Here is a 21218-nt window from a genome sequence, read left to right as displayed (position 1 = left end):
CTGTCTATCTAGCTATCTTTCTAACTATCAATATATATATTTATATATATATATATCTATATAATCAGCTCACTTTACCATTTGCAGCTTATAACTATTAGCCACCAGGGGTCACTACTAACCAAAAGCAGTCATTCTACTTGTAAATTGTGCCAATCGAGTGGAACAGCAGCCTAGGATTCACCACTGCTTCATCTCATTTTCCAAGAGAATGCAGATGTAAAGTGTTTTTGATGGTACGCCTGTGCATATTGAAATATTCAGAGCATATTCTGAATTTCAGTTAACACATCAGTAAGCATTTTGTCCATCGGTGAATTCAACCTTTTTTCTCAATCGGAATAGGCAAGGATAATGACAGATATATTTTACAATGTTAAAAAGTACATCATTTTATTTAATTGTGTGAATAAAAGGAACCGCCTCCCCGTCGGGGAATTGAACCCCGGTCACCCACGTGACAGGAGGGGATACTGACCACTATACTAACGAGGACTTATTGGCATCAGTTAAACTGTGCTCACCTCCTTGGGGTTAAGGCATACCATCGATCAATTCACAGTATTGTAATAGGCAGATTTGCTGCTTTTGGTTAGGACAAGTAATCTTTTTTCCTAAATATTACAATACAGAAATTCCTAGCCAAAAACAATCAGTTTTATCAAGAAATTATTTCATTGAAATAAATATCTATCTATCGATCTGTCTATCTAGCTATCTTTCTAACTATCAATATATATATTTATATATATATATATCTATATAATCAGCTCACTTTACCATTTGCAGCTTATAACTATTAGCCACCAGGGGTCACTACTAACCAAAAGCAGTCATTCTACTTGTAAATTGTGCACAATCGAGTGGAACAACAGCCTAGGATTCACCACTGCTTCATCTCATTTTCCAAGAGAATGCAGATGTAAAGTGTTTTTGATGGTACGCCTGTGCATATTGAAATATTCAGAGCATATTATGAATTTCAGTTAACACATCAGTAAGCATTTTGTCCATCGGTGAATTCAACCTTTTTTCTCAATCGGAATAGGCAAGGATAATGACAGATATATTTTACAATGTTAAAAAGTACATCATTTTATTTAATTGTGTGAATAAAAGGAATCGCCTCCCCATCGGGGAATTGAACCCTGATCTCCCGCGTGACAGGAGGGGATACTGACCACTATACTAACGAGGACTTATTGGCATCACTTAAACAGTGCTCACCTCCTTGGGGTTAAGGCATACCCTCGATCAATTCACAGTATTGTAATAGGCAGATTTGCTGCTTTTCGTTAGGACAAGAAATCTTTTTTCCTAAATATTACAATACAGAAATTCCTAGCCAAAAACAATCAGTTTTATCAAGAAACTATTTCATTGAAATAAATATCTATCGATCTGTCTATCTTGCTATCTTTCTAACTATCAATATATATATTTATATATATATATCTATATAATCAGCTCACTTTACCATTTGCAGCTTATAACTATTAGCCACCAGGGGTCACTACTAACCAAAAGCAGTCATTCTACTTGTAAATTGTGCCAATCGAGTGGAACAGCAGCCTAGGATTCACCACTGCTTCATCTCATTTTCCAAGAGAATGCAGATGTAAAGTGTTTTTGATGGTACGCCTGTGCATATTGAAATATTCAGAGCATATTATGAATTTCAGTTAACACATCAGTAAGCATTTTGTCCATCGGTGAATTCAACCTTTTTTCTCAATCGGAATAGGCAAGGATAATGACAGATATATTTTACAATGTTAAAAAGTACATCATTTTATTTAATTGTGTGAATAAAAGGAACCGCCTCCCCGTCGGGGAATTGAACCCCGGTCTCCCACATGACAGGAGAGGATACTGACCACTATACTAACGAGGACTTATTGGCATCAGTTAAACAGTGCTCACCTCCTTGGGGTTAAGGCATACCCTCGATCAATTCACAGTATTGTAATAGGCAGATTTGCTGCTTTTCGTTAGGACAAGAAATCTTTTTTCCTAAATATTACAATACAGAAATTCCTAGCCAAAAACAATCAGTTTTATCAAGAAATTATTTCATTGAAATAAATATCTATCTATCGATCTGTCTATCTAGCTATCTTTCTAACTATCAATATATATATTTATATATATATATATATCTATATAATCAGCTCACTTTACCATTTGCAGCTTATAACTATTAGCCACCAGGGGTCACTACTAACCAAAAGCAGTCATTCTACTTGTAAATTGTGCACAATCGAGTGGAACAGCAGCCTAGGATTCACCACTGCTTCATCTCATTTTCCAAGAGAATGCAGATGTAAAGTGTTTTTGATGGTACGCCTGTGCATACTGAAATATTCAGAGCATATTATGAATTTCAGTTAACACATCAGTAAGCATTTTGTCCATCGGTGAATTCAACCTTTTTTCTCAATCGGAATAGGCAAGGATAATGACAGATATATTTTACAATGTTAAAAAGTACATCATTTTATTTAATTGTGTGAATAAAAGGAATCGCCTCCCCGTCGGGGAATTGAACCGCAGTCTCCCGCGTGCCAGGCGGGTATACTAACCACTATACTAACTAGGACTTATTGGCATTAGTTAAACAGTGCTCACCTCCTTGGGGTTAAGGCATACCATCGATCAATTCACAGTATTGTAATAGGCAGATTTGCTGCTTTTGGTTAGGACAAGTAATCTTTTTTCCTAAATATTACAATACAGAAATTCCTAGCCAAAAACAATCAGTTTTATCAAGAAATGATTTCATTGAAATAAATATCTATCTATCGATCTGTCTATCTGGCTATCTTTCTAACTATCAATATATATATTTATATATATATATATATATCTATATAATCAGCTCACTTTACCATTTGCAGCTTATAACTATTAGCCACCAGGGGTCACTACTAACCAAAAGCAGTCATTCTACTTGTAAATTGTGCCAATCGAGTGGAACAGCAGCCTAGGATTCACCACTGCTTCATCTCATTTTCCAAGAGAATGCAGATGTAAAGTGTTTTTGATGGTACGCCTGTGCATATTGAAATATTCAGAGCATATTCTGAATTTCAGTTAACACATCAGTAAGCATTTTGGCCATCACTGAATTCAACCTTTTTTCTCAATCGGAATAGGAATGGATAATGACAGATATATTTTACAATGTTAGAAAGTACATCATTTTATTTAATTGTGTGAATAAAAGGAATCGCCTCCCCGTCGGGGAATTGAACCCTGATCTCCCGTGTGACAGGAGGGGATACTGACCACTATACTAACGAGGACTTATTGGCATCACTTAAACAGTGCTCACCTCCTTGGGGTTAAGGCATACCCTCGATCAATTCACAGTATTGTAATAGGCAGATTTGCTGCTTTTCGTTAGGACAAGAAATCTTTTTTCCTAAATATTACAATACAGAAATTCCTAGCCAAAAACAATCAGTTTTATCAAGAAATTATTTCATTGAAATAAATATCTATCGATCTGTCTATCTGGCTATCTTTCTAACTATCAATATATATATTTATATATATATATATATATCTATATAATCAGCTCACTTTACCATTTGCAGCTTATAACTATTAGCCACCAGGGGTCACTACTAACCAAAAGCAGTCATTCTACTTGTAAATTGTGCCAATCGAGTGGAACAGCAGCCTAGGATTCACCACTGCTTCATCTCATTTTCCAAGAGAATGCAGATGTAAAGTGTTTTTGATGGTACGCCTGTGCATATTGAAATATTCAGAGCATATTATGAATTTCAGTTAACACATCAGTAAGCATTTTGTTCATCAGTGAATTCAACCTTTTTTCTCAATCGGAATAGGCAAGGATAATGACAGATATATTTTACAATGTTAGAAAGTTCATCATTTTATTTAATTGTGTGAATAAAAGGAATCACCTCCCCGTCTGGGAATTGAACCCCGGTCTCCCGCGTGACAGGCGGGGATACTGACCACTATACTAACGAGGACTTATTGGCATTAGTTAAACAGTGCTCACCTCCTTGGGGTTAAGGCATACCATCGATCAATTCACAGTATTGTAATAGGCAGATTTGCTGCTTTTGGTTAGGACAAGTAATCTTTTTTCCTAAATATTACAATACAGAAATTCCTAGCCAAAAACATCAGTTTTATCAAGAAATGATTTCATTGAAATAAATATCTATCTATCGATCTGTCTATCTGGCTATCTTTCTAACTATCAATATATATATTTATATATATATATATATATCTATATAATCAGCTCACTTTACCATTTGCAGCTTATAACTATTAGCCACCAGGGGTCACTACTAACCAAAAGCAGTCATTCTACTTGTAAATTGTGCCAATCGAGTGGAACAGCAGCCTAGGATTCACCACTGCTTCATCTCATTTTCCAAGAGAATGCAGATGTAAAGTGTTTTTGATGGTACGCCTGTGCATATTGAAATATTCAGAGCATATTATGAATTTCAGTTAACACATCAGTAAGCATTTTGTCCATCGGTGAATTCAACCTTTTTTCTCAATCGGAATAGGCAAGGATAATGACAGATATATTTTACAATGTTAAAAAGTACATCATTTTATTTAATTGTGTGAATAAAAGGAACCGCCTCCCCGTCGGGGAATTGAACCCCGGTCTCCCACGTGACAGGAGGGGATACTGACCACTATACTAACGAGGACTTATTGGCATCAGTTAAACAGTGCTCACCTCCTTGGGATTAAGGCATACCATCGATCAATTCACAGTATTGTAATAGGCAGATTTGCTGCTTTTGGTTAGGACAAGTAATCTTTTTTCCTAAATATTACAATACAGAAATTCCTAGCCAAAAACAATCAGTTTTATCAAGAAATTATTTCATTGAAATAAATATCTATCTATCGATCTGTCTATCTAGCTATCTTTCTAACTATCAATATATATATGTATATATATATATATCTATATAATCAGCTCACTTTACCATTTGCAGCTTATAACTATTAGCCACCAGGGGTCACTACTAACCAAAAGCAGTCATTCTACTTGTAAATTGTGCCAATCGAGTGGAACAGCAGCCTAGGATTCACCACTGCTTCATCTCATTTTCCAAGAGAATGCAGATGTAAAGTGTTTTTGATGGTACGCCTGTGCATATTGAAATATTCAGAGCATATTCTGAATTTCAGTTAACACATCAGTAAGCATTTTGTCCATCGATGAATTCAACCTTTTTTCTCAATCGGAATAGGCAAGGATAATGACAGATATATTTTACAATGTTAAAAAGTACATCATTTTATTTAATTGTGTGAATAAAAGGAACCGCCTCCCCATCGGGGAATTGAACCCCGGTCTCCCACGTGACAGGAGGGGATACTGACCACTATACTAACGAGGACTAATTGGCATCAGTTAAACAGTGCTCACCTCCTTGGGGTTAAGGCATACCATCGATCAATTCACAGTATTGTAATAGGCAGATTTGCTGCTTTTGGTTAGGACAAGTAATCTTTTTTCCTAAATATTACAATACAGAAATTCCTAGCCAAAAACAATCAGTTTTATCAAGAAATTATTTCATTGAAATAAATATCTATCTATCGATCTGTCTATCTAGCTATCTTTCTAACTATCAATATATATATTTATATATATATATATATCTATATAATCAGCTCACTTTACCATTTGCAGCTTATAACTATTAGCCACCAGGGGTCACTACTAATCAAAAGCAGTCATTCTACTTGTAAATTGTGCACAATCGAGTGGAACAGCAGCCTAGGATTCACCACTGCTTCATCTCATTTTCCAAGAGAATGCAGATGTAAAGTGTTTTTGATGGTACGCCTGTGCACATTGAAATATTCAGAGCATATTATGAATTTCAGTTAACACATCAGTAAGCATTTTGTCCATCGGTGTATTCAACCTTTTTTCTCAATCGGAATAGGCAATGATAATGACAGATATATTTTACAATGTTAAAAAGTACATCATTTTATTTAATTGTGTGAATAAAAGGAATCGCCTCCCCGTCGGGGAATTGAACCGCAGTCTCCCGCATGACAGGCGGGTATACTAACCACTATACTAACTAGGACTTATTGGCATTAGTTAAACAGTGCTCACCTCCTTGGGGTTAAGGCATACCATCGATCAATTCACAGTATTGTAATAGGCAGATTTGCTGCTTTTGGTTAGGACAAGTAATCTTTTTTCCTAAATATTACAATACAGAAATTCCTAGCCAAAAACAATCAGTTTTATCAAGAAATGATTTCATTGAAATAAATATCTATCTATCGATCTGTCTATCTGGCTATCTTTCTAACTATCAATATATATATTTATATATATATATATATATCTATATAATCAGCTCACTTTACCATTTGCAGCTTATAACTATTAGCCACCAGGGGTCACTACTAACCAAAAGCAGTCATTCTACTTGTAAATTGTGCCAATCGAGTGGAACAGCAGCCTAGGATTCACCACTGCTTCATCTCATTTTCCAAGAGAATGCAGATGTAAAGTGTTTTTGATGGTACGCCTGTGCATATTGAAATATTCAGAGCATATTCTGAATTTCAGTTAACACATCAGTAAGCATTTTGGCCATCACTGAATTCAACCTTTTTTCTCAATCGGAATAGGCATGGATAATGACAGATATATTTTACAATGTTAGAAAGTTCATCATTTTATTTAATTGTGTGAATAAAAGGAATCGCCTCCCCGTCGGGGAATTGAACCCCGGTCTCCCGCGTGACAGGCGGGGATACTCACCACTATACTAACGAGGACTTATTAGTATCAGTTAAACAGTGCTCACCTCCTTGGGGTTAAGGCATACCCTCGATCAATTCACAGTATTGTAATAGGCAGATTTGCTGCTTTTGGTTAGGACAAGTCATCTTTTTTCCTAAATATTTCAATACAGAAATTCCTTGCCAAAAACAATCAGTATTATCAAGAAATTATTTCATTGAAATAAATATCTATCTATCGATGTGTCTATCTAGCTATCTTTCTAACTATCAATATATATATTTATATATATATATATCTATATAATCAGCTCACTTTACCATTTGCAGCTTATAACTATTAGCCACCAGGGGTCACTACTAACTAAAAGCAGTCATTCTACTTGTAAATTGTGCCAATCGAGTGGAACAGCAGCCTAGGATTCACCACTGCTTCATCTCATTTTCCAAGAGAATGCAGATGTAAAGTGTTTTTGATGGTACGCCTGTGCATATTGAAATATTCAGAGCATATTATGAATTTCAGTTAACACATCAGTAAGCATTTTGTTCATCAGTGAATTCAACCTTTTTTCTCAATCGGAATAGGCAAGCATGATGACAGATATATTTTACAATGTTAGAAAGTTCATCATTTTATTTAATTGTGTGAATAAAAGGAATCGCCTCCCCATATGGGAATTGAACCCCGGTCTCCCGCGTGACAGGAGGGGATACTGACCACTATACTAACGAGGACTTATTGGCATCAGTTAAACAGTGCTCACCTCCTTGGGGTTAAGGCATACCCTCGATCAATTCACAGTATTGTAATAGGCAGATGTGCTGCTTTTGGTTAGGACAAGTCATCTTTTTTCCTAAATATTTCAATACAGAAATTCCTAGCCAAAAACAATCAGTATTATCAAGAAATTATTTCATTGAAATAAATATCTATCTATCGATCTGTCTATCTAGCTATCTTTCTAACTATCAATATATATATTTATATATATATATATCTATATAATCAGCTCACTTTACCATTTGCAGCTTATAACTATTAGCCACCAGGGGTCACTACTAACCAAAAGCAGTCATTCTACTTGTAAATTGTGCCAATCGAGTGGAACAGCAGCCTAGGATTCACCACTGCTACATCTCATTTTCCAAGAGAATGCAGATGTAAAGTGTTTTTGATGGTACGCCTGTGCATATTGAAATATTCAGAGCATATTATGAATTTCAGTTAACACATCAGTAAGCATTTTGTCCATCGGTGAATTCAACCTTTTTTCTCAATCGGAATAGGCAAGGATAATGACAGATATATTTTACAATGTTAAAAAGTACATCATTTTATTTAATTGTGTGAATAAAAGGAACCGCCTCCCCGTCGCGGAATTGAACCCCGGTCTCCCACGTGACAGGAGGGGATACTGACCACTATACTAACGAGGACTTATTGGCATCAGTTAAACAGTGCTCACCTCCTTGGGGTTAAGGCATACCATCGATCAATTCACAGTATTGTAATAGGCAGATTTGCTGCTTTTGGTTAGGACAAGTAATCTTTTTTCCTAAATATTACAATACAGAAATTCCTAGCCAAAAACAATCAGTTTTATCAAGAAATTATTTCATTGAAATAAATATCTATCTATCGATCTGTCTATCTAGCTATCTTTCTAACTATCAATATATATATTTATATATATATATATCTATATAATCAGCTCACTTTACCATTTGCAGCTTATAACTATTAGCCACCAGGGGTCACTACTAACCAAAAGCAGTCATTCTACTTGTAAATTGTGCCAATCGAGTGGAACAGCAGCCTAGGATTCACCACTGCTTCATCTCATTTTCCAAGAGAATGCAGATGTAAAGTGTTTTTGATGGTACGCCTGTGCATATTGAAATATTCAGAGCATATTATGAATTTCAGTTAACACATCAGTAATCATTTTGTCCATTGGTGAATTCAACCTTTTTTCTCAATCGGAATAGGCAAGGATAATGACAGATATATTTTACAATGTTAAAAAGTACATCATTTTATTTAATTGTGTGAATAAAAGGAATCGCCTCCCCGTCGGGGAATTGAACCGCGGTCTCCCACGTGACAGGCGGGGATACTAACCACTATACTAACGAGGACTTATTGGCAATAGTTAAACAGTGCTCACCTCCTTGGGGTTAAGGCATACCATCGATCAATTCACAGTATTGTAATAGGCAGATTTGCTGCTTTTGGTTAGGACAAGTAATCTTTTTTCCTAAATATTACAATACAGAAATTCCTAGCCAAAAACAATCAGTTTTATTAAGAAATGATTTCATTGAAATAAATATCTATCTATCGATCTGTCTATCTGGCTATCTTTCTAACTATCAATATATATATTTATTACCTACTGGCGGTCGCCAGTAGGTATATATAGTTAGGATTTTTTCTCTATGGGTTTTTTGAAAATTCTATGTCTAATAACTTTGGCGTTTGTGGACGGAATTGGCTGAAATTTTCAGGAAAATGGCACATTTTGTTTCTGAGCAGCCCTTGAAAATTTGGGGGGGGTTCGTCCAGTGGGGGCCGAGAAAAAAGGGGGGTCCCAAAACGTGTTTTTAACATTGAGTTTTCCATAGGGCGGTTGGCCTCACTTTTAGCCCGAACGGCTGAATGGATTTGCACGAAACTTGGCAAAATTGTAGGGACTGGTAGCCCGATGTGCCTTTTGTAGGTCTCAATATATGTGCTCCAGTGGATTTTGAGAAATTAACGTTTAAAAAAAGATATATATCTGTAACAGCGGACCGGTTAGCGCTCTGGTTCGCGGACTTTTCGCGCAACGGAGCTTTGTGAAGCGAAGCTGATTGGTTCTCCGGCGTCTGTCAACATTCCAAACAGTCCGTAGCGGCCGCCATCTTGTCTCTCGGTAGGATCGAGAGACAAGAGGAGGTCAAAACAAAGGGGGAAATAACTATAAGGGGGCATAGTAGATCCTCGCTGACCCCGTAGGTTTGATGTGGAGGTTTTAAAAGGGCCCCGCGGGGCAAAAAAAAATAATAAAAATAATAATTGAACGGCTGAATGGATTTGCACGAAACTTGGCAAAATATTAGGGACTGGTAGCCCGATGTGCCTTTGCTAGGTCTCAATATATGTGCTCCAGTGGATTTTGAGAAATTAACGTTCAAAAAAAGATATATATCTGTAACAGCGCTCCGCTTCGCGTAACGGAGGTTTGCGAAGCTGATTGGTCATTCTGTCACTGGGCTATAGTTGGGCTACATCTGGCTGATATTTGGGCTACATTTGTTTTTTTGTGTGTCTGGCGGCCATCTTTGGGCTACATTGGGCTACATTGGGCTTCATTGGGCTACATTCGGCTAATTAGCAAATAGCTCATCGCAAACTAGGAATGGTAAAGAATCGCTATTTATTCCTTAAAGTTCGCTATTTAGGAAATGCAAATAACTTTGATGATACATATGGCGGTTCATCTCTAACAAGATAAGAAGCATAGGGATAGATTTATGATGACTGGCGCATCACCAGGGATGTGTTAGTCATTCTGTGCCGCTGTTCCGTCACCTATGGTGTGCTGCATTTACAATGCGGCGCATCACGGGGCAAAAACAGCACAGATGCGTGATGTATCTGTGCCGTAAAGGTGGCGCATTGCTGGAGTTGTATCGCAAGTGTGATGAAGGTCCAGCAAGGGTCGGGGGTGCCCCTGTCGCAGGGTTTCTGTTCTCACACAGAACTGTGGACAGAGGATTGGAACCTCGGCGAATTAGGGTGTCCCAAAACTCACGTTAGTAATCAAAAACTATTTAGCAAGCTAGGTACAGTGTCACATTGGATATAACAAACTCTCAATGTTTAGACAATCCAGAATATGAACTTATAGTACCTCAGGATACGTGGAACTCATGAACAGTCGGTCGTTATATATTTCTTAGAAACCAGAACATGGAGTTAAGAAGAACACATGTGTATTTGAAATGTTTATTTACTAATGCCGTCTTCTCAGGCGTAGTACCTTAGATAATAAAAGTACACATATTATCAGTAGCAAAATTACCAGCATAGTTACTAGTACATAAAAAGTGAATGGTGATAGTATGTTAACATGCTGTAAATGAATAAGAGTTAGCAACACTTATAAGCAGCCGCGGGCCGTGGAGGGAGTTACGGTGAGGCAGGGAGGCGGGGAGGGGGAGAAGCAGGGTGGAGAATACAAGTACACATATTATCAGTAGCAAAATTACCAGCATAGTTACTAGTACATAAAAAGCGAATGGTGACAGTATGTTAACATGCTGTAAATGAATAAGAGTTAGCAACACTTATAAGCAGCCGCGGGCCGTGGAGGGAGTTACGGTGGGGCAGGGAGGCGGGGAGGGGGAGGGGCAAGGTAGAGAGGGCTCCACCCTGCTTCTCCCCCTCCCCGCCTCCCTGCCTCACCGTAACTCCCTCCACGGCCCGCGGCTGCTTATATCTCACCCTCCCTAATACACATATTATATTATTTGCTAAGAAGGTCTCTTTGTGTTGGTTTAGGGCGTGCCCATACTTTAGTGTCTTAGATTTGAAGGAATCACATCAGCATACACCAGCTCTCTCTTCATGTGAACCGCATCAACTGTTGTGTATGTGTGTTCGGCAAAGCAATATAAAACCCGCCTCATGCCCAGAATTGGCAGAAGTTGCACTTATGTTATGAGTATGAAGTCGTGGAGATCAGACCTCATAACAATTCTGTACCGTGTTGTTCTTGAAACTTTAGCACTCGCTGTACAGATATAGTTTAACAAGTAAAGCAGATAGTAGACCAATAACATATTATTCTCATGTAAACCACGATGAACTACTAGGTGGAAAGCTAAAGCAACAACTAAATGTCGTGTGCAGAAGTTGCAAAAAAGGAAAAATGGCGTTTAAACCGGTAATGAGCCCATGCTAACTTAACACGGTGTAAAGATATCCAGGACCTAGATGACACCTCCTCATGATCCGGAAACGAACTGAATAAGATAATAGAAGTGCCATCTCATGAGAGCAGATTGCAAGTTTATATGTGGACGGTCCGCAAGGTAAAGCATTAAAAACTAGGAAAATTCAATGCTAAAGAAAAATAAAACAGCCAAGTACTTTATCGAGTCTTAAGCCAATAGGCAAGGTAAATAATAAAAACTTGACAATTAAGTCAATGAATTGTCAATGAAATGCTAGTACTCAGCATATGAAACATGAAAAAGGTCTATGACATAACTGTGTATGCAAAATAAGCTGCAACAGCCTCCAACAGGAAGTCACCGTCTTCATCCGAAAACAGTTCAGCCATCCAATTTAAAAGCGGAAAAGAACATACGTGCTCTCCCAGCACCGGATCCTCTATCACCATCAGAGGACAGCTCGGTGGGTTTTCAAGAAAGCTGTGTTCCAAGAAAGACTGTGCTGCCGCCAGTAAATTCCAGGGACCAAGTAGTCCATGCATCAATGCCACAGCCATAATCCTTTCGCCAGGACAAATCAACTCGTGAGTAATGATAGGAGTCATCAGCTGATTAAAGTCGACGTCAGGAGAAACCGGTCCGCAGAGACACAAATCAATGGCCCAATCGAAATCACAGGTCAGGCAGTGAAATACAGGCTGGACACAGGTGAAGTAGGAGAACCGAAAAGATAATCCATATGCCGTGCTTAATATCGCCAACGGCATTGTGCCATAATATTCTAGCATGCGATTGCGGAACAGTGTCAGCAGCTGCAGGGTCGGAGGTTGCATAGGAGGGACATCCATATTTAAAAATGTAAAAAAGTACAAGAGCGTCCGCTGGTAATGCAAGTAAAAATGCAATCCACGAACCAGAGTGGAGAAAATGGAATGAAAGGGAGCAGGGATGACTCCAAAGATTTTCTCAAATGAAGTCACGAGACCACTGGTAACAACTTTAAAAAAGTGTGCCAGGGATTTTGTGGAGGATGCGTTAAAGATAGTCGGAAACATGTTGCTGAAATTGAAAGGCAAACCTGTGTACGGGTGTTCGCTATGTGAAGTACGAAAGTTTCACGGGCCGAACTCAAGGCCACCTCTCTCTGAGACAAAAGAGCTCTTATTCTTGTCATGCCGTTGAAACGTGTCCCAAGGTTGGTATTTGTGGCCAGATTGAAAACTCCCTATGTTCATGTGTGGGAGGAAATAGAACATTTCTGCAGCAAATAACCCGTTCACTTACTGTTACGATAAAAGGAATACTTTTAATTAACTCAGAACAATCTTCATTATTGAGCATCAAATAACTACCATTTTCCAACAACTTGAACGTGGGGATGATAGCAGGAACTGGCGTGCCTTGCATCACGCAAGCCATATTTGGTCGCTGTTTGTTGCATGAATCGTGTAACTGTATGTGCCTACACATTAGTGAATGATCTGGCGTCTCAGTGCATTCCTCTCCATTCAGATAAACTTCTTGATCATCTTTGAAACATCTGTATGTGTATGGAAGCGACTAGACCTCATGAACAAAAGCACTACCTAAAGGTTCATAAAGACCTATTGGTATATATTTCATACAATTTGAAAACTTATATAAAGCAAAAGGCAGCGTTATTAAACCGTCGATAAGGCATGTTGCCAAAAAACCCGCAATCCTCTGCTGATGATGTCACTGAGCATGTCATGAATGATGTAATATGTGACATCATCAGTAGTGGATTATGGGTAATAGTATCTCTAGTTTACTCCCCTATAGCTGTCTTTCTTTTAACATAAGTGTGTGTTTCCTTCCCTTATACTTACTGTTTTTGGTTCGCTTCCAGTTCGCGTACCAGCGAGCGAACTAGGAAGCGAACTAAGAGAAATAGAGGTTGGCACAGTTCCAAATATTGTACCAATTTTTTAATAACGGGGAGGTAGTTCTGAAAAGAACTTTTTTTTTTATTTTTCTGAACATTTTTTTACTGTAAGGTTCCCGATTTGCGAAGCGGGAACGAAGAAAAAAAAAAATTTAAAAAAATAATTATTCATAAACATATAAAATATATTTTTGGATTTAAAGAAGAATAAATTTTACAGCTACAGATATTAGCTGTTAAAAAACCAATGAAATTCACTGAAAAAACCATAGGTTATAGACCATATATAGTTAGGAATTAGCATTTACAAAACCTTGAAAATTCACTGAAAAAACCATAGGTTATAGACCATATATAGTTAGGAATTAGCATTTACTAAACCTTATTTTACTCACACAAAACCATTGAAATTCCATATATAGTTAGTTGCACTAACTATATATCGCGCACCCGCAATCCACTGCTGATCATGTCACATATTACATCATTCATGACATGGTCAGTGACATCACTGATGACATCACTGATGACATCTCAAATGACATCACTGATGACATCTCACTTGATATCAATGATCACATCACTGATGATATCATTCATGTGATAATACAATGCATCTCCTCACACTCTAATATAACCTCCGTTACACCCAGTGTTAAATAGAGAGTATCATTTTTGAAACCATTGACACACCAATACTAGTTACTACATACGCACTCACTGATTCCTATGTCTACACACACATTCACTCATACAATCATTCATACATACAATCACTCATCTTTACAACACTATCATATGCACTCATACACCTATACAGACACTCACACTCTGCCACTCATCCATGGAGTTACTCACACACCTAGTCAGTCCTGAAAAGAATCAATCACACTTCCATTTTCTCATCTATACAGTTAAACACAGAACACCTTACATTTTTGAAACATATACTAACACATAGTTACTCTCTTATAGAATCACTGATACAAGTACACATTGATCTGCACAGAGTCACACACCTCCCAGCCAGCCATACACACACTCAGTCTCCCATACAAATACTTGTGCAACCAATCAATAACCCATATAGCTACTTATATAGCTACTGATCAACACGTGCAGCAGCTTGCACAACAACAGACATACTGATGCACACTTTTAGACAGTTTAGTCACTAACCCGTGCATTCAGTAAGACGCATTTAATCACTCACTCATGCAGTCAATCACGCACCTACTAAAACCTTCATTCAGACACTTATACATCCACTCATTCTTCAATATGTAAAACATATTTAAACTTTACAGAAACACATAATCACTGGATGTTGTCATCAGTGATGTCATCAGTGATGTCACTGACCATGTCATGAATGATGTAATATGTGACATGATCAGCAGTGGATTGCGGGTGCGCGATATATAGTTAGTGCAACTAACTATATATGGAATTTCAATGGTTTTGTGTGAGTAAAATAAGGTTTAGTAAATGCTAATTCCTAACTATATATGGTCTATAACCTATGGTTTTTTCAGTGAATTTTCAAGGTTTTGTAAATGCTAATTCCTAACTATATATGGTCTATAACCTATGGTTTTTTCAGTGATATATATATATATATATCTATATAATCAGCTCACTTTACCATTTGCAGCTTATAACTATTAGCCACCAGGGGTCACTACTAACCAAAAGCAATCATTCTACTTGTAAATTGTGCCAATCGAGTGGAACAGCAGCCTAGGATTCACCACTGCTTCATCTCATTTTCCAAGAGAATGCAGATGTAAAGTGTTTTTGATGGTACGCCTGTGCAAATTGAAATATTCAGAGCATATTCTGAATTTCAGTTAACACATCAGTAAGCATTTTGGCCATCACTGAATTCAACCTTTTTTCTCAATCGGAATAGGCATGGATAATGACAGATATATTTTACAATGTTAGAAAGTACATCATTTTATTTAATTGTGTGAATAAAAGGAATCGCCTCCCCGTCGGGGAATTGAACCCTGGTCTCCCGCATGACAGGAGGGGATACTGACCACTATACTAACGAGGACTTATTGGCATCAGTTAAACAGTGCTCACCTCCTTGGGGTTAAGGCAAACCCTCGATCAATTCACAGTATTGTAATAGGCAGATTTGCTGCTTTTGGTTAGGACAAGTCATCTTTTTTCCTAAATATTTCAATACAGAAATTCCTTGCCAAAAACAATCAGTATTATCAAGAAATTATTTCATTGAAATAAATATCTATCTATCGATGTGTCTATCTAGCTATCTTTCTAACTATCAATATATATATTTATATATATATATATATATCTATATAATCAGCTCACTTTACCATTTGCAGCTTATAACTATTAGCCACCAGGGGTCACTACTAACTAAAAGCAGTCATTCTACTTGTAAATTGTGCCAATCGAGTGGAACAGCAGCCTAGGATTCACCACTGCTTCATCTCATTTTCCAAGAGAATGCAGATGTAAAGTGTTTTTGATGGTACGCCTGTGCATATTGAAATATTCAGAGCATATTATGAATTTCAGTTAACACATCAGTAAGCATTTTGTTCATCAGTGAATTCAACCTTTTTTCTCAATCGGAATAGGCAAGGATGATGACAGATATATTTTACAATGTTAGAAAGTTCATCATTTTATTTAATTGTGTGAATAAAAGGAATCGCCTCCCCGTCTGGGAATTGAACCCCGGTCTCCCGCGTGACAGGAGGGGATACTGACCACTATACTAACGAGGACTTATTGGCATCAGTTAAACAGTGCTCACCTCCTTGGGGTTAAGGCATACCCTCGATCAATTCACAGTATTGTAATAGGCAGATGTGCTGCTTTTGGTTAGGACAAGTCATCTTTTTTCCTAAATATTTCAATACAGAAATTCCTAGCCAAAAACAATCAGTATTATCAAGAAATTATTTCATTGAAATAAATATCTATCTATCGATCTGTCTATCTAGCTATCTTTCTAACTATCAATATATATATTTATATATATATATATGTATCTATATAATCAGCTCACTTTACCATTTGCAGCTTATAACTATTAGCCACCAGGGGTCACTACTAACCAAAAGCAGTCATTCTACTTGTAAATTGTGCCAATCGAGTGGAACAGCAGCCTAGGATTCACCACTGCTTCATCTCATTTTCCAAGAGAATGCAGATGTAAAGTGTTTTTGATGGTACGCCTGTGCATATTGAAATATTCAGAGCATATTATGAATTTCAGTTAACACATCAGTAAGCATTTTGTCCATCGGTGAATTCAACCTTTTTTCTCAATCGGAATAGGCAAGGATAATGACAGATATATTTTACAATGTTAAAAAGTACATCATTTTATTTAATTGTGTGAATAAAAGGAACCGCCTCCCCGTCGGGGAATTGAACCCCGGTCTCCCACGTGACAGGAGGGGATACTGACCACTATACTAACGAGGACTTATTGGCATCAGTTAAACAGTGCTCACCTCCTTGGGGTTAAGGCATACCATCGATCAATTCACAGTATTGTAATAGGCAGATTTGCTGCTTTTGGTTAGGACAAGTAATCTTTTTTCCTAAATATTACAATACAGAAATTCCTAGCCAAAAACAATCAGTTTTATCAAGAAATTATTTCATTGAAATAAATATCTATCTATCGATCTGTCTATCTAGCTATCTTTCTAACTATCAATATATATATTTATATATATATATATCTATATAATCAGCTCACTTTACCATTTGCAGCTTATAACTATTAGCCACCAGGGGTCACTACTAACCAAAAGCAGTCATTCTACTTGTAAATTGTGCCAATCGAGTGGAACAGCAGCCTAGGATTCACCACTGCTTCATCTCATTTTCCAAGAGAATGCAGATGTAAAGTGTTTTTGATGGTACGCCTGTGCATATTGAAATATTCAGAGCATATTCTGAATTTCAGTTAACACATCAGTAAGCATTTTGGCCATCACTGAATTCAACCTTTTTTCTCAATCGGAATAGGCATGGATAATGACAGATATATTTTACAATGTTAGAAAGTACATCATTTTATTTAATTGTGTGAATAAAAGGAATCGCCTCCCCGTCGGGGAATTGAACCCTGGTCTCCCGCGTGACAGGAGGGGATACTGACCACTATACTAACAAGGACTTATTGGCATCAGTTAAACAGTGCTCACCTCCTTGGGGTTAAGGCATACCCTCGATCAATTCACAGTATTGTAATAGGCAGATTTGCTGCTTTTCGTTAGGACAAGAAATCTTTTTTCCTAAATATTACAATACAGAAATTCCTAGCCAAAAACAATCAGTTTTATCAAGAAATTATTTCATTGAAATAAATATCTATCTATCGATCTGTCTATCTGGCTATCTTTCTAACTATCAATATATATATTTATATATATATATATATCTATATAATCAGCTCACTTTACCATTTGCAGCTTATAACTATTAGCCACCAGGGGTCACTACTAACCAAAAGCAGTCATTCTACTTGTAAATTGTGCCAATCGAGTGGAACAGCAGCCTAGGATTCACCACTGCTTCATCTCATTTTCCAAGGGAATGCAGATGTAAAGTGTTTTTGATGGTACGCCTGTGCATATTGAAATATTCAGAGCATATTATGAATTTCAGTTAACACATCAGTAAGCATTTTGTTCATCAGTGAATTCAACCTTTTTTCTCAATCGGAATAGGCAAGGATAATGACAGATATATTTTACAATGTTAGAAAGTTCATCATTTTATTTAATTGTGTGAATAAAAGGAATCGCCTCCCCGTCTGGGAATTGAACCCCAGTCTCCCGCGTGACAGGCGGGGATACTGACCACTATACTAACGAGGACTTATTGGCATCAGTTAAACAGTGCTCACCTCCTTGGGGTTAAGGCATACCCTCGATCAATTCACAGTATTGTAATAGGCAGATTTGCTGCTTTTGGTTAGGACAAGTCATCTTTTTTCCTAAATATTTCAATACAGAAATTCCTTGCCAAAAACAATCAGTATTATCAAGAAATTATTTCATTGAAATAAATATCTATCTATCGATGTGTCTATCTAGCTATCTTTCTAACTATCAATATATATATTTATATATATATATATATATCTATATAATCAGCTCACTTTACCATTTGCAGCTTATAACTATTAGCCACCAGGGGTCACTACTAACTAAAAGCAGTCATTCTACTTGTAAATTGTGCCAATCGAGTGGAACAGCAGCCTAGGATTCACCACTGCTTCATCTCATTTTCCAAGAGAATGCAGATGTAAAGTGTTTTTGATGGTACGCCTGTGCATATTGAAATATTCAGAGCATATTATGAATTTCAGTTAACACATCAGTAAGCATTTTGTTCATCAGTGAATTCAACCTTTTTTCTCAATCGGAATAGGCAAGGATAATGACAGATATATTTTACAATGTTAGAAAGTTCATCATTTTATTTAATTGTGTGAATAAAAGGAATCGCCTCCCCATCTGGGAATTGAACCCCGGTCTCCCGCGTGACAGGCGGGGATACTGACCACTATACTAACGAGGACTTATTGGCATCAATTAAACAGTGCTCACCTCCTTGGGGTTAAGGCATACCCTCGATCAATTCACAGTATTGTAATAGGCAGATGTGCTGCTTTTGGTTAGGACAAGTCATCTTTTTTCCTAAATATTTCAATACAGAAATTCCTAGCCAAAAACAATCAGTATTATCAAGAAATTATTTCATTGAAATAAATATCTATCTATCGATCTGTCTATCTAGCTATCTTTCTAACTATCAATATATATATTTATATATATATTCACAGAAAAAACCATAGGTTATAGACCATATATAGTTAGGAATTAGCATTTACAAAACCTTGAAAATTCACTGAAAAAACCATAGGTTATAGACCATATATAGTTAGGAATTAGCATTTACAAAACCTTGAAAATTCACTGAAAAAACCATAGCTTATAGACCATATATAGTTAGGAATTAGCATTTAAAAAACCTTATTTTACTCACACAAAACCATTGAAATTCCATATATAGTTAGTTGCACTAACTATATATCGCGCACCCGCAATCCACTGCTGATCATGTCACATATTACATCATTCATGACATGGTCAGTGACATCACTGATGACATCACTGATGACATCTCAAATGACATCACTGATGACATCACTGATGAAGTCATCCAGTGACTGTATAATTCTGTAAAGTTAAAATATGTCTTACATATTGAAGAATGAATGGATGTATAAGTGTCTTGATGAAGGATTTAGTAGGGGCATGGCTGACTGTATGAGTGACTGATTAAATGTGTCTCACTGAGTGCATGGGTTAGTGACTAAACTGTCTTAATTTGTGCATCATTATGTCTGTTGTTCTGTAAACTGCTGCATGTGTTGATCATTAGCTATATGATTAACTGTATGGGGTATTGATTGGTTGCCCAAGCATTTGTATGGGAGACTGAGTGTGTGTGTGGGTGGCTGGGAGGTGTATGACTCTCTGCATAGATGTGTGAGCAGTTGATTGACTGGATGTATGGGTTCAAAAGTGCATGTGGAAACAGCTGTATGGGCGGTTGACTGTGTGCATGAGTGTATTGGTGAGTGAATGGATATCTCAGTGCTACATGTCAAAGTAAGTACATATGTAAAACACAGTACATGTGAGAGTTACCATATATAAATAACTGTGCATAAGAGCCAGTGAATGTGTGAGTGGCTGTATGGATCATTGTGAACTTGTATCCAGGATTGTATAAGTGAGTAAATATGTTTCAGTATATGTTTGAATAAGTAAGGTGTGTATAACTGTATAGTTGAGGAAATGGAGGTGTGATTGATTCTTTGCATGACTGACTAAGTGTCTGAGTAACTCCATGGATGAGTGACAGTCTATGAGTGTCTGTTTACACTGAGTGTATCTAAGGTTATATTAGAGTCTGAAGAGGTTTATCGTATTATCACATGAATGATGTCATCAGTGATGTGATCAGTAATGTCAAATGAGATGTCATCAGTGATGTCATCAGTGATGTCATTTGAGATGTCATCAGTGATGTCATCAGTGATGTCATTTGAGATGTCATCAGTGATGTCATCAGTGATGTCATTTGAGATGTCATCAGTGATGTCATCAGTGATGTCACTGACCATGTCATGAATGATGTAATATGTGACATGATCAGCAGTGGATTGTGGGTGCGCGATATATAGTTAGTGCAACTAACTATATATGGAATTTCAATGGTTTTGTGTGAGTAAAATAAGGTTTTTTAAATGCTAATTCCTAACTATATATGGTCTATAACCTATGGTTTTTTCAGTGAATTTTCAAGGTTTTGTAAATGCTAATTCCTAACTATATATGGTCTATAACCTTTGGTTTTTTCAGTGAATTTTCAAGGTTTTGTAAATGCTAATTCCTAACTATATATGGTCTATAACCTATGGTTTTTTCTGTGAATTTCATTGGTTTTTTAACAGCTAATATCTGTAGCTGTAAAATGTATTCTTCTTTAAATCCAAAAATAT

At 37.0% G+C, this 21218-nt stretch overlaps 1 non-coding gene across 1 annotated transcript; it reads right to left on the bottom strand.

The window, feature by feature from the left end:
- Positions 1-6753: 6753 nt before the first annotated feature.
- TRNAD-GUC (transfer RNA aspartic acid (anticodon GUC)) lies at positions 6754-6825 on the bottom strand. Its single transcript has one exon. It is a non-coding gene; the product is annotated as a tRNA-Asp (tRNA).
- Between the last annotated feature and the right edge of the window lie 14393 nt (positions 6826-21218).

The sequence above is a fragment of the Lissotriton helveticus genome, chromosome 1_2 (assembly GCF_964261635.1).
Source record: "Lissotriton helveticus chromosome 1_2, aLisHel1.1, whole genome shotgun sequence".
NCBI classification, from domain to species: domain Eukaryota; kingdom Metazoa; phylum Chordata; class Amphibia; order Caudata; family Salamandridae; genus Lissotriton; species Lissotriton helveticus.
The sequence above is the reverse complement of the archived record's forward strand: the minus strand, read 5'-3'. Positions and strand labels throughout refer to the sequence as shown.